Here is an 8,250-nt window from a genome sequence, read left to right as displayed (position 1 = left end):
GAATTTAAAATATATTATTATTAAGAGTTTTTTGGTTCTAAACCAGATTTGTAGCTCAAACAAAGCCAAGTAAAATATATAATATCCGTGGTTCTGGTTCTATTTTGGGTCTCATTAAATGTAAATATAAGATTTAATATAGTGTATAAATGTATGAGTTGTTTAATAAACTTAAAATGTTCTACATACTATTTTAAAGTTAAGGAAACTTGGTCACAAATTGCTTTTTTTTTTTTTTTTTTAGATTTATTTATTTGTGCATACAGAACTGGGGTACAGGCCAGAGGCTCAGGGGCGGCGAGAGGCTTCACCAGAGACAGAGTGGGGAACAGAACAGGCAGATCTATGAAGTACACTGCTGAGGGGAGCAGCGGGCGGGTAAGGAGAGGTCTGCCACGCCATGTGGTCACCTCCTGGGCAGGCGGGAATCGAACTCATGCAGACGCGGCTTTAGATTCTCAGTGCTGTGCTTTAACCAGCTGCGCCACCAGGGAGGTACACAAATTGATATTTTTATCTTGGCCTTCTTCCCTGCCTCTCCCCATATATTAAAAAATAGTACCCTTATATTTATTTAACATATAAAATAAAAAAAATAATATTGTCAATATTAATATTTTAATATTTAATATTTTCAAATTTAAGTGTAGTACTCAACAGACAACTGTATTTGTTTGAATAGAAATTTAAGTAGTAGGCTTAGATAGCATATTGGGCTCTAATATGATAACTGTGAACTTAACATATCACAACTTCAGGGTATCACCCTCTTTCGTGGCCCTCAGTTTCTGTAGCAGCTTTTGTCAGTCTCTGTAAACAAGAGATACATACAGAGTTGTTATTTTGTTATAAGGAGAGATATATATTTTTGATTGAAGAAAACTGCTTTAAGACATCATTACGGTTAGAATTCAGCCTAAGGAGAAAAAGAAAAAAAAATGTAATACATACATGTTCCTACTGAATATTGTTTTAATGCTGATTTTGACAGTAATAAAGACTGTAGATACTATAGTGCAGGCAGAGTTTATCTTGCTATTTTGTAAATGACACTTGACTGTCTCTCTTCTGGAATTTTATAGTAGTGATTTTGAGAAAACTGATCATCTGAAGTGAAGTGAACTCTTACCAATGGAATTTTAATATCAGTTATTTCAGGTGAGGTTAAGGTTACGTTTGTATCAGGAACATATTATGTGCTAATTCACTTAGTGTTTTTCATCAAAATTTGGGGTGAGGGGCATGTAGTGGAAATAATGGAGGAAAGAATAGAAAACCTAAAAGATTTGCAGCAATGGAGAGAAAAAAAAAATAGCAAGAATAACTCCCCAGAAAAAATATATTCTACAATTCAAAATTGCAATCAATTTGCTTACAGTAAATCTTTAAATTTTCCTATTCAAAAGGATATTTTACATTGGAAAACCATGTTCACACAATTTGTGAGATTTGTTGCTCAGTGTTTTCTGGCATATGATGCAAGCACAATGGAGTTGTTTGGCTTCTTCCCACTCTATACCCACCCTCTCTTCCATAATGAGCATGTACATGCTGGGGGTGCTAGAGACTCATGAAAAGCAGAGGGCTTTATGAATGCATAGTTGTCACCACCAAAGCAAACAACTACTTTGGATGTTAGGAGTTTGTATGCAGAACTGGAACCAAGATGCATGCTTCAGTAAGGGATTTCTACTCGTTTCAACTTACCTGGTAGATGTAAAAAAAAAAAAAAAAAAAGACATACACATCACATTCTCATTTCTGTAACTGAAAGAATAATATATTTTAGAACATGGCAGAGGTATACGAAAAAAAAAGGTATATGAAAAATAGACACTAGCTACTACCTGAAACTATTTTCTTTATATTCAGAGAGCTTATAGGAAATAGGGAAGATATGTAAGTATTCCATTAGCAGGCAAATAAAATCAGCTCTGCCAGTATTTTGGTTTTAAAGGTAAAGAATGAAGATCTTAAAGTCTTCACATTTGTCCGCTTAAAGCCCCCTACTTCAAATTCTCCCTTAGTGCTACTATTATCCTAAGGAGGAAAGAAAATTTCCACTGACCCAGCTCGTGATTTACATACAGAGAGCAAATAAATGAATGGAATGGGGGATGGGGCAGTACTTCCTTTTCATCCGCAGAAAATAAGATTACTTACCAAGAACATTTATATCCAGGGCAAACGCTTATTCCCTCTATCACTCTTCGCCTCCGTCTCTGAAAAAAAAAAAATCAATTTCCATTCTACCTTTCCTTCCTATTTCTAAAATAGAGAAAGAGGCATATAATTCTTGTGCTTCAGGGCCCAGAGGAAGACAGAGCAGAGGGCAAAAGACTCCCAGAGCACTCTTCATCCAAATCCTAGCGTTGAGACTGACCCGGCAGGGAGGGAGGGACCTTTTCTAAGAGGGTACCAGGGGTGTAGAACGGGGATTCATTTCACAGCCCAGACATAAGTCATCTCCAAAGCGAATTCACACATGCAATTCCCTAGAGGAAGTTGCTTTCACAGAGAAAAGGGAAGTTACTGAATATGATGAGCGAGAGAGACAGGCAGAGACACAGACGGCCGTCAGACAGACGACAGATAGACAAACAGACACACACCACACCACACACACGCACACACACACACACACACACACACAGAGAGAGAGAGAGAGAGAGAGAGAGAGAGAGAGAGAGAGAGAGAGAGAGAGAGAGAGAGAGAGAGAATTTGGGAGGTTTTGTTTTGGAGAGGGAATGGGGCCATGGAGAGGAAGTGGGAAAAGGAATAGCGCTAACCTTACCCGATCGATCAGGCGATCATTTGGTGCGGTATCGGGACACAAAAATGGCAAGATAACGCCTTCGGCTGCAAAGCCATTCCTAGCGCACTCTGCCTCTGCCTCTGTACAGGAATCAGCGGGGACGCGGGAACCCCACAGCCTGCCACATGCTCCCCCAGGGACAGTGGTCAGAATCTCCAAAGCTTCCACTGCCAGGCATGGGAAGCTGAGATTTCGGATGGAAGTCAGTTGCGGCGAGTGGCAGGCAGCAAGATTTCGCCGAAGGAGCAGGACCCACAGGGCTCCTGCTGCCGCGGCGGTAACCGCGGTGTTCCACCACCCTGGTCTAAGCCACTCCGCACAGCGCCCCCCAAAGCGCCGGGCGACTCGGCCACAGCCGCATCTTCAAGCCTTTCGCTTCCCTGCCGCCCCCTACCCGTACCCGCCCTTAAAAAAAAAGAAAAAAGAAAAAGAAAAATCGCTGGTGATTTGGTCATTCTGAAGTGACCAGTGGTTGATTTGGGGGGATTCGTGTAGTGGGCTTCTTTACTACGTCTTCCCCAGTCGCGGCTAGCGAAAGGGTTCAAGGAAATCCTAGTGAAATGCACTGATGGAATACTTATAATTCTAGCAATCATGTTCCCAACGCAGGTAACTCTTACGGAACTAAGAGTGGGAAGATGAGTGCAGGACTTCCGAAACGGTGCCCTCTCGAATTCTCATTGGATCCTTCCCAGCAGCCTAAATCATCCCTGCCGCTCCATCTATCGGATGACTACATAGGCTTCTCACTAATTCTCTCTTCATCTCCTTGTCCTCACCACATCCCTTTACTCTCTTTGCAGATTTAACTGTATTCTACTTCCTGCTCTCTGGGTTACCACGTTTCCACTTATGTCCGCTCTATGAGGAGGTACAATCTGTAAATTTTCACTTTGCCTGCCTAAGGACCCTCAAATAAGCCCTACCCCGCCCCCCCCTTGGGAAACAAACAAAAAACAAAAACACTTTCACATTTTGCTTCTCTTCTTTGGGGGGGTTCCTGGCTCTGCAGGTAACTAGGTTTTACTTGGTTACATGCCACCAGGAACTGCTGATTATTTCAAAGTTCCAATATCCTGCAGCTCATCACTTTACCTTAATTTGGAGGATCATGGAATATCTGATTGAATCCTGGATATATTTTTCTCACAGTCATCTTGCTTCCTGAAATTTCCTCTGGTAAGTTATCTTTATTTGTTATTAGAAACTTATCAACAGTTTTTTTTTTTTAGACGTGTTGCTTTTTAAATTTGTTTTCCTTTCAGAACTTAAAAATCTATGATGTGACTATGTATATGAAGTAGCATATTGGTTGTAAGTGTGCTAAGATAGTGCCCTTGTAGTGAATTACTCCATCACCTTTTATATATTATTATTGTCCTCATTTATATGACATCTTATTGGGAATATTAACCACCCAACACCCTCCTATTAATGTTTTCGGTACACATTCCTATGCCATTTGAAAGGTCAAATTTTATATGTTTATCTAGGACTGATATTAAAAGAGACCTTCTGACAATTGCAGGGTCTGGGAAAGTTCACTAGTCTTTGATCTTCAGAAGGTCGCTCAGGTCAGTATATATTTATTGCAAGCAATTACATGACAAGGGAGGACTTTTGCAAAATGCATTTTTATAGGTTTACCAGGACAAGAAACACTAAAAGCCACTATAAGGTAAGAAAAGGAGTGTTGAGTTTTGAGTGCACCATTTTTTTTTTCTCTTACATCCCAAATCACACATGAAGGCATTATTCTGGACATGGCATTTCCACTCAGGCATCATAGTTACTAGGAGTGCATTTCTGATATGTGAATTTAGCTGGTGAACAGTTAATTGGCCACGGAGTGCTCATTTCAGAGGAAGAGAGCTATTAGAAGAAAGCACTGATTATGCTGGTTCTAAGAAATTTAAATTCATGGATAGACTTTACATGAAAAAATTAATTGCCATACTCTTCACACTCTTCAGCCCTCAGACTTAATTTTTAATAACTATGTTAATATACCATTTTTTTGCTTTTATGAATATTTTTATGGGCTTCACTGACAGTTATGATTACACTTCCCCTTTAAGTGTAGATGTGTCGAGAAACATTTAAATCTTTGTTTTTACTTCACATATCGACAAGGACACAATATTCATTAAATGCCAAATCTGCATGTATCTATAATCTCTAATGCAGACTGGTGGGTTGGGGGGGGTTGGGTGTTTTTCCTGTGACCCACTCCTTTAATCCCCTACAACCCTCCCACCCCCCATTAGGAACAAGTTCCTGGTTTCCACAACATTTCCCTTTTTGGGGATACATGGAGGTGAGACGCTATTGTTCAAGCTTTTCTCCTTTCTTCTTCTTTTTTTATTTCTCGGAAGAACTATCCCAGTCATCATTGATAGCTGACGCGACAACCTAAGTAATGCTTTTTTAAATTCAAGAGCCCTTTTAGCTTCTAGACATCAGAGTGTTCCCGCTGCAGCGTCACCCCATCCCACCCCATCCCCCAGTCTCAAGAGTCAAGGGCTTTTCCCTGTGGGTTCCCACTGAGCTGAAACCGTGGTCCCGGGCACTTGGCGACCCTTACCCGTCACTAGTTTCTACCTGGTCTCTTTCCCAGTGAAGTGGTCCTGCCTGACAAGTGCCATCAGCTTCCGTGACTTCCGTGGGAGAAGCCAGGGCTGAGCGTAATCCACCAATTCAAACATCCTCTTTGGAGGACTGCTGCTGTTGCGCAGGGGTGGGGGGGGGGGACCCAACTTTCGGTGCAGTCAGAGCTCTGCTTCTGACCCTAGTCTACTCCAGTACAGGCACAGGCGTGCCTTCTTTAGGTAAGTGAGTTTTCGCTGGCTGATCATCTGCCCCCGAGCAGGTGAGGGGTATTGATCGTGGAGCAGGCGCCGGTGGAGCCAAGGACGGTTTCAGCTGAGGGCAAGCAACAGGCTAGTGTGCCTGGAGATTTCTCCGCAGCTCCTGGCAACGCCTAAGCCACCTGGGCACAGCGACGCGAGGGCCGGCGTCCGGTGGACTGGCTGACCCTAGGTTGGTGCGGGGTGTGGGGTGGGGGGCGCGCGCGGGTGGGCACGGTGTGCCCCCTCGGACCCGCGGCCGCAGGCTCTGTTCTCAGCCCCTGCGGCGAGCGTCTGCCGGGTGGGCGTTTGCAGCCGGGGAGAGCTGGGTGCGCCGGGTTTCAGCCTGGTTGAATGCGACCTTCTCCCCCCACCCCACTCCCCCGCCCCGTACCCCCAGCCCCGGGAACTTAAGCAGAACCGCATTTTCTCGGCCGGAGGACGGACTTGAGAGGTCTAAAATGTCATCAATGCCCTTGCGCGTTTGCATCTATCTACTGCCTATCACCTATTTTTAATGAGCTTTACCCTAGAATGAAACGATGGCTCCTTTTGCTTGCCCGCTTGATTAAACCTTCCTCCCGTCTTCCTCCGGTTATTCAGCGGCACTCAGATTTGCTCCCTGACTTCTCAGGCTCTGTGTTAAAAACGTGGTTGACTGTGACTCCCTCCCTCCCTTCACCAACTCTCTAGAATCCCCTGGGCGGTGGGGTGGGGGTGGGGGTTGGGGAAGTTGGATTTCAACTTGGAGCTGGGGCCGGGAGTAGAGGTCGAAGTTCAAAGCAAAGAGTGGAGGTTTGGAGCTCTGAAGCTGCTATTGTACCCACTTTCAAGTAGGGCTCTCATTTTTGTCCCCCCCCCCCTTTTCCTGGAGGTGGGGTGGGTGGGATCTGGACCCAGAGCGCTCTCCTCGGCGGTCCACCCCCGAGGGGGTGGCGCTTCTCGGCTGCTCGTGGCTGCTGATTCTGCAGCCAAGCAGAGACAGAGAGTTTACGTCTCTGATGGTTGTTCTCGCGTCCCCAAGAGTTGAACCTGGGAGCATTTTACTTTGCACCAGGTCGTGAACGTGATCAGCCCTTTAGAGCAGGGACCTCCTTCTAATGGGAATCCGGCTGGCATACGCTGGGCAGGCTCCACCTCGGAAGAGACTATGAATGTTTCCAGCTGTGTGAGATGCCCACCGGCGGTTTGGAAAGAGGAAAAGGTGATTAAGGTTGCAAAATAGCCCTATTACTGCTAACAGATATCCTAGCCAGTCAAGTGTATGTAAGCAAAGAAGACAGCGTCTGAGTATAAAACTGTCACAGCAGCTTCACAGACAAATGATTCAGATTTGGGGGAGTTTTTTTTTTTTTTTTTCCTTCCCCCCTTGCTATTTAGATTTGTTTGTCATCATGCAGTTAAGCAGGTAAGGACTGAATATGTACATTTTATCAACAGTCTTATTAGCGGGGGTTGACCCATCCTGTGACAATTTTTTCCCTGTTTCAAGTGATGAAGTAAATGCGTTTTCAAATGATTTTGCTATGATACTTAACTTTGCAATATTCACATCCGCGGACTACTTAAATTCATGCAAATGCTTATTCCTTCTTTTAATGTTCATTCATCAAAACGTTTAGCAATGTTACAAAAATTCTAAATCTAGCTGAGGTGACGGTAGGAAATGAGAATGGTGGTGCGTTAAAGGAAAGGGTGCACTAGCCTGAGGAAGTATCGAATGAGTAGTTTCAGAGTTGCCTTAACACACTGCTTCTTGTTAAGGTCACAGACTTGAGTAGTTAAAAGACAACTGGAAATCTATTAAGGGCATTTTGAAGTAGCTATTTAATTCTGACTTTATGAGAGAAGTGCTTTTGTGGATATTTGCTTGTTATTTTGTCAATTAAAAAAAATCTATAGGATGGGGGTGGGGGCAAGTCTATTGAATTGTCAAATTGGATGAAACAAGAGAGCTTGCTACTCAAAGAAAATGTTTTCTGTGATCCCACTGTGTGAATATTTGAATTTAGGAGACCAGTTGGAAACTGAGACATCTCCCACAAATACAACTTTTGCTTAAATTCCACGTTTTGTAGATGTATAATTTTAGCAGTCAATAGATTTCTTCCATTACTTCAAAAAGAAAATACCCAGTGACAAACAACTTTGGATGTTTTAATGTTTTGTTATTATTGCATTACTTTGTTTACCTATTTACTTTCTACCATTACTGTCTGGAGTCTCCATTTAAAGAATGAAAAAAATATTAATAAGATACTGCCCTAAAAAGATAAATGTAACATTTATCTCTAACACTTTCTCTTCTTAAAGAAATTATGTTCTCAAAGACTTTCTTTGTAAATATTTTTACTACTCACACCTAGTGATGTGCCTTGGTAATCCTTAACTCTCTGCTTGTAAATCACCCTGATAATATCATGAAGATAAAATATTGAGAATTTCAACTTTCAGTCATAATATTACAAAGTTATAGTGCTTTTCTTACTTTGATGCAAAGGTGGGTTTTATTTCACTTGAAAAAAAAAGTGTCAGTGAATTCCAGTTCCTCTGTCTGTTTCCATTTTACTGTTGGAATTTTATTGTGGT

General features: G+C 42.7%; 1 long non-coding RNA gene across 1 annotated transcript; it reads right to left on the bottom strand.

Annotated features, from left to right (window-relative positions):
• Positions 1-611: 611 nt before the first annotated feature.
• LOC105853812 lies at positions 612-3,096 on the bottom strand. The gene is made up of 3 exons (XR_001145581.1): positions 2,795-3,096; positions 2,164-2,222; positions 612-810 (listed from the first exon to the last, which is right to left on the bottom strand). It is a non-coding gene; the product is annotated as an uncharacterized LOC105853812 (long non-coding RNA).
• Between the last annotated feature and the right edge of the window lie 5,154 nt (positions 3,097-8,250).

The sequence above is a fragment of the Condylura cristata genome, unplaced genomic scaffold, assembly GCF_000260355.1.
Source record: "Condylura cristata isolate star-nosed mole 26May11 unplaced genomic scaffold, ConCri1.0 scaffold00018, whole genome shotgun sequence".
Taxonomy (NCBI): domain Eukaryota; kingdom Metazoa; phylum Chordata; class Mammalia; order Eulipotyphla; family Talpidae; genus Condylura; species Condylura cristata.
Note: the sequence above shows the minus strand (reverse complement) of the source record. Positions and strands in the feature narration are given on the sequence as shown.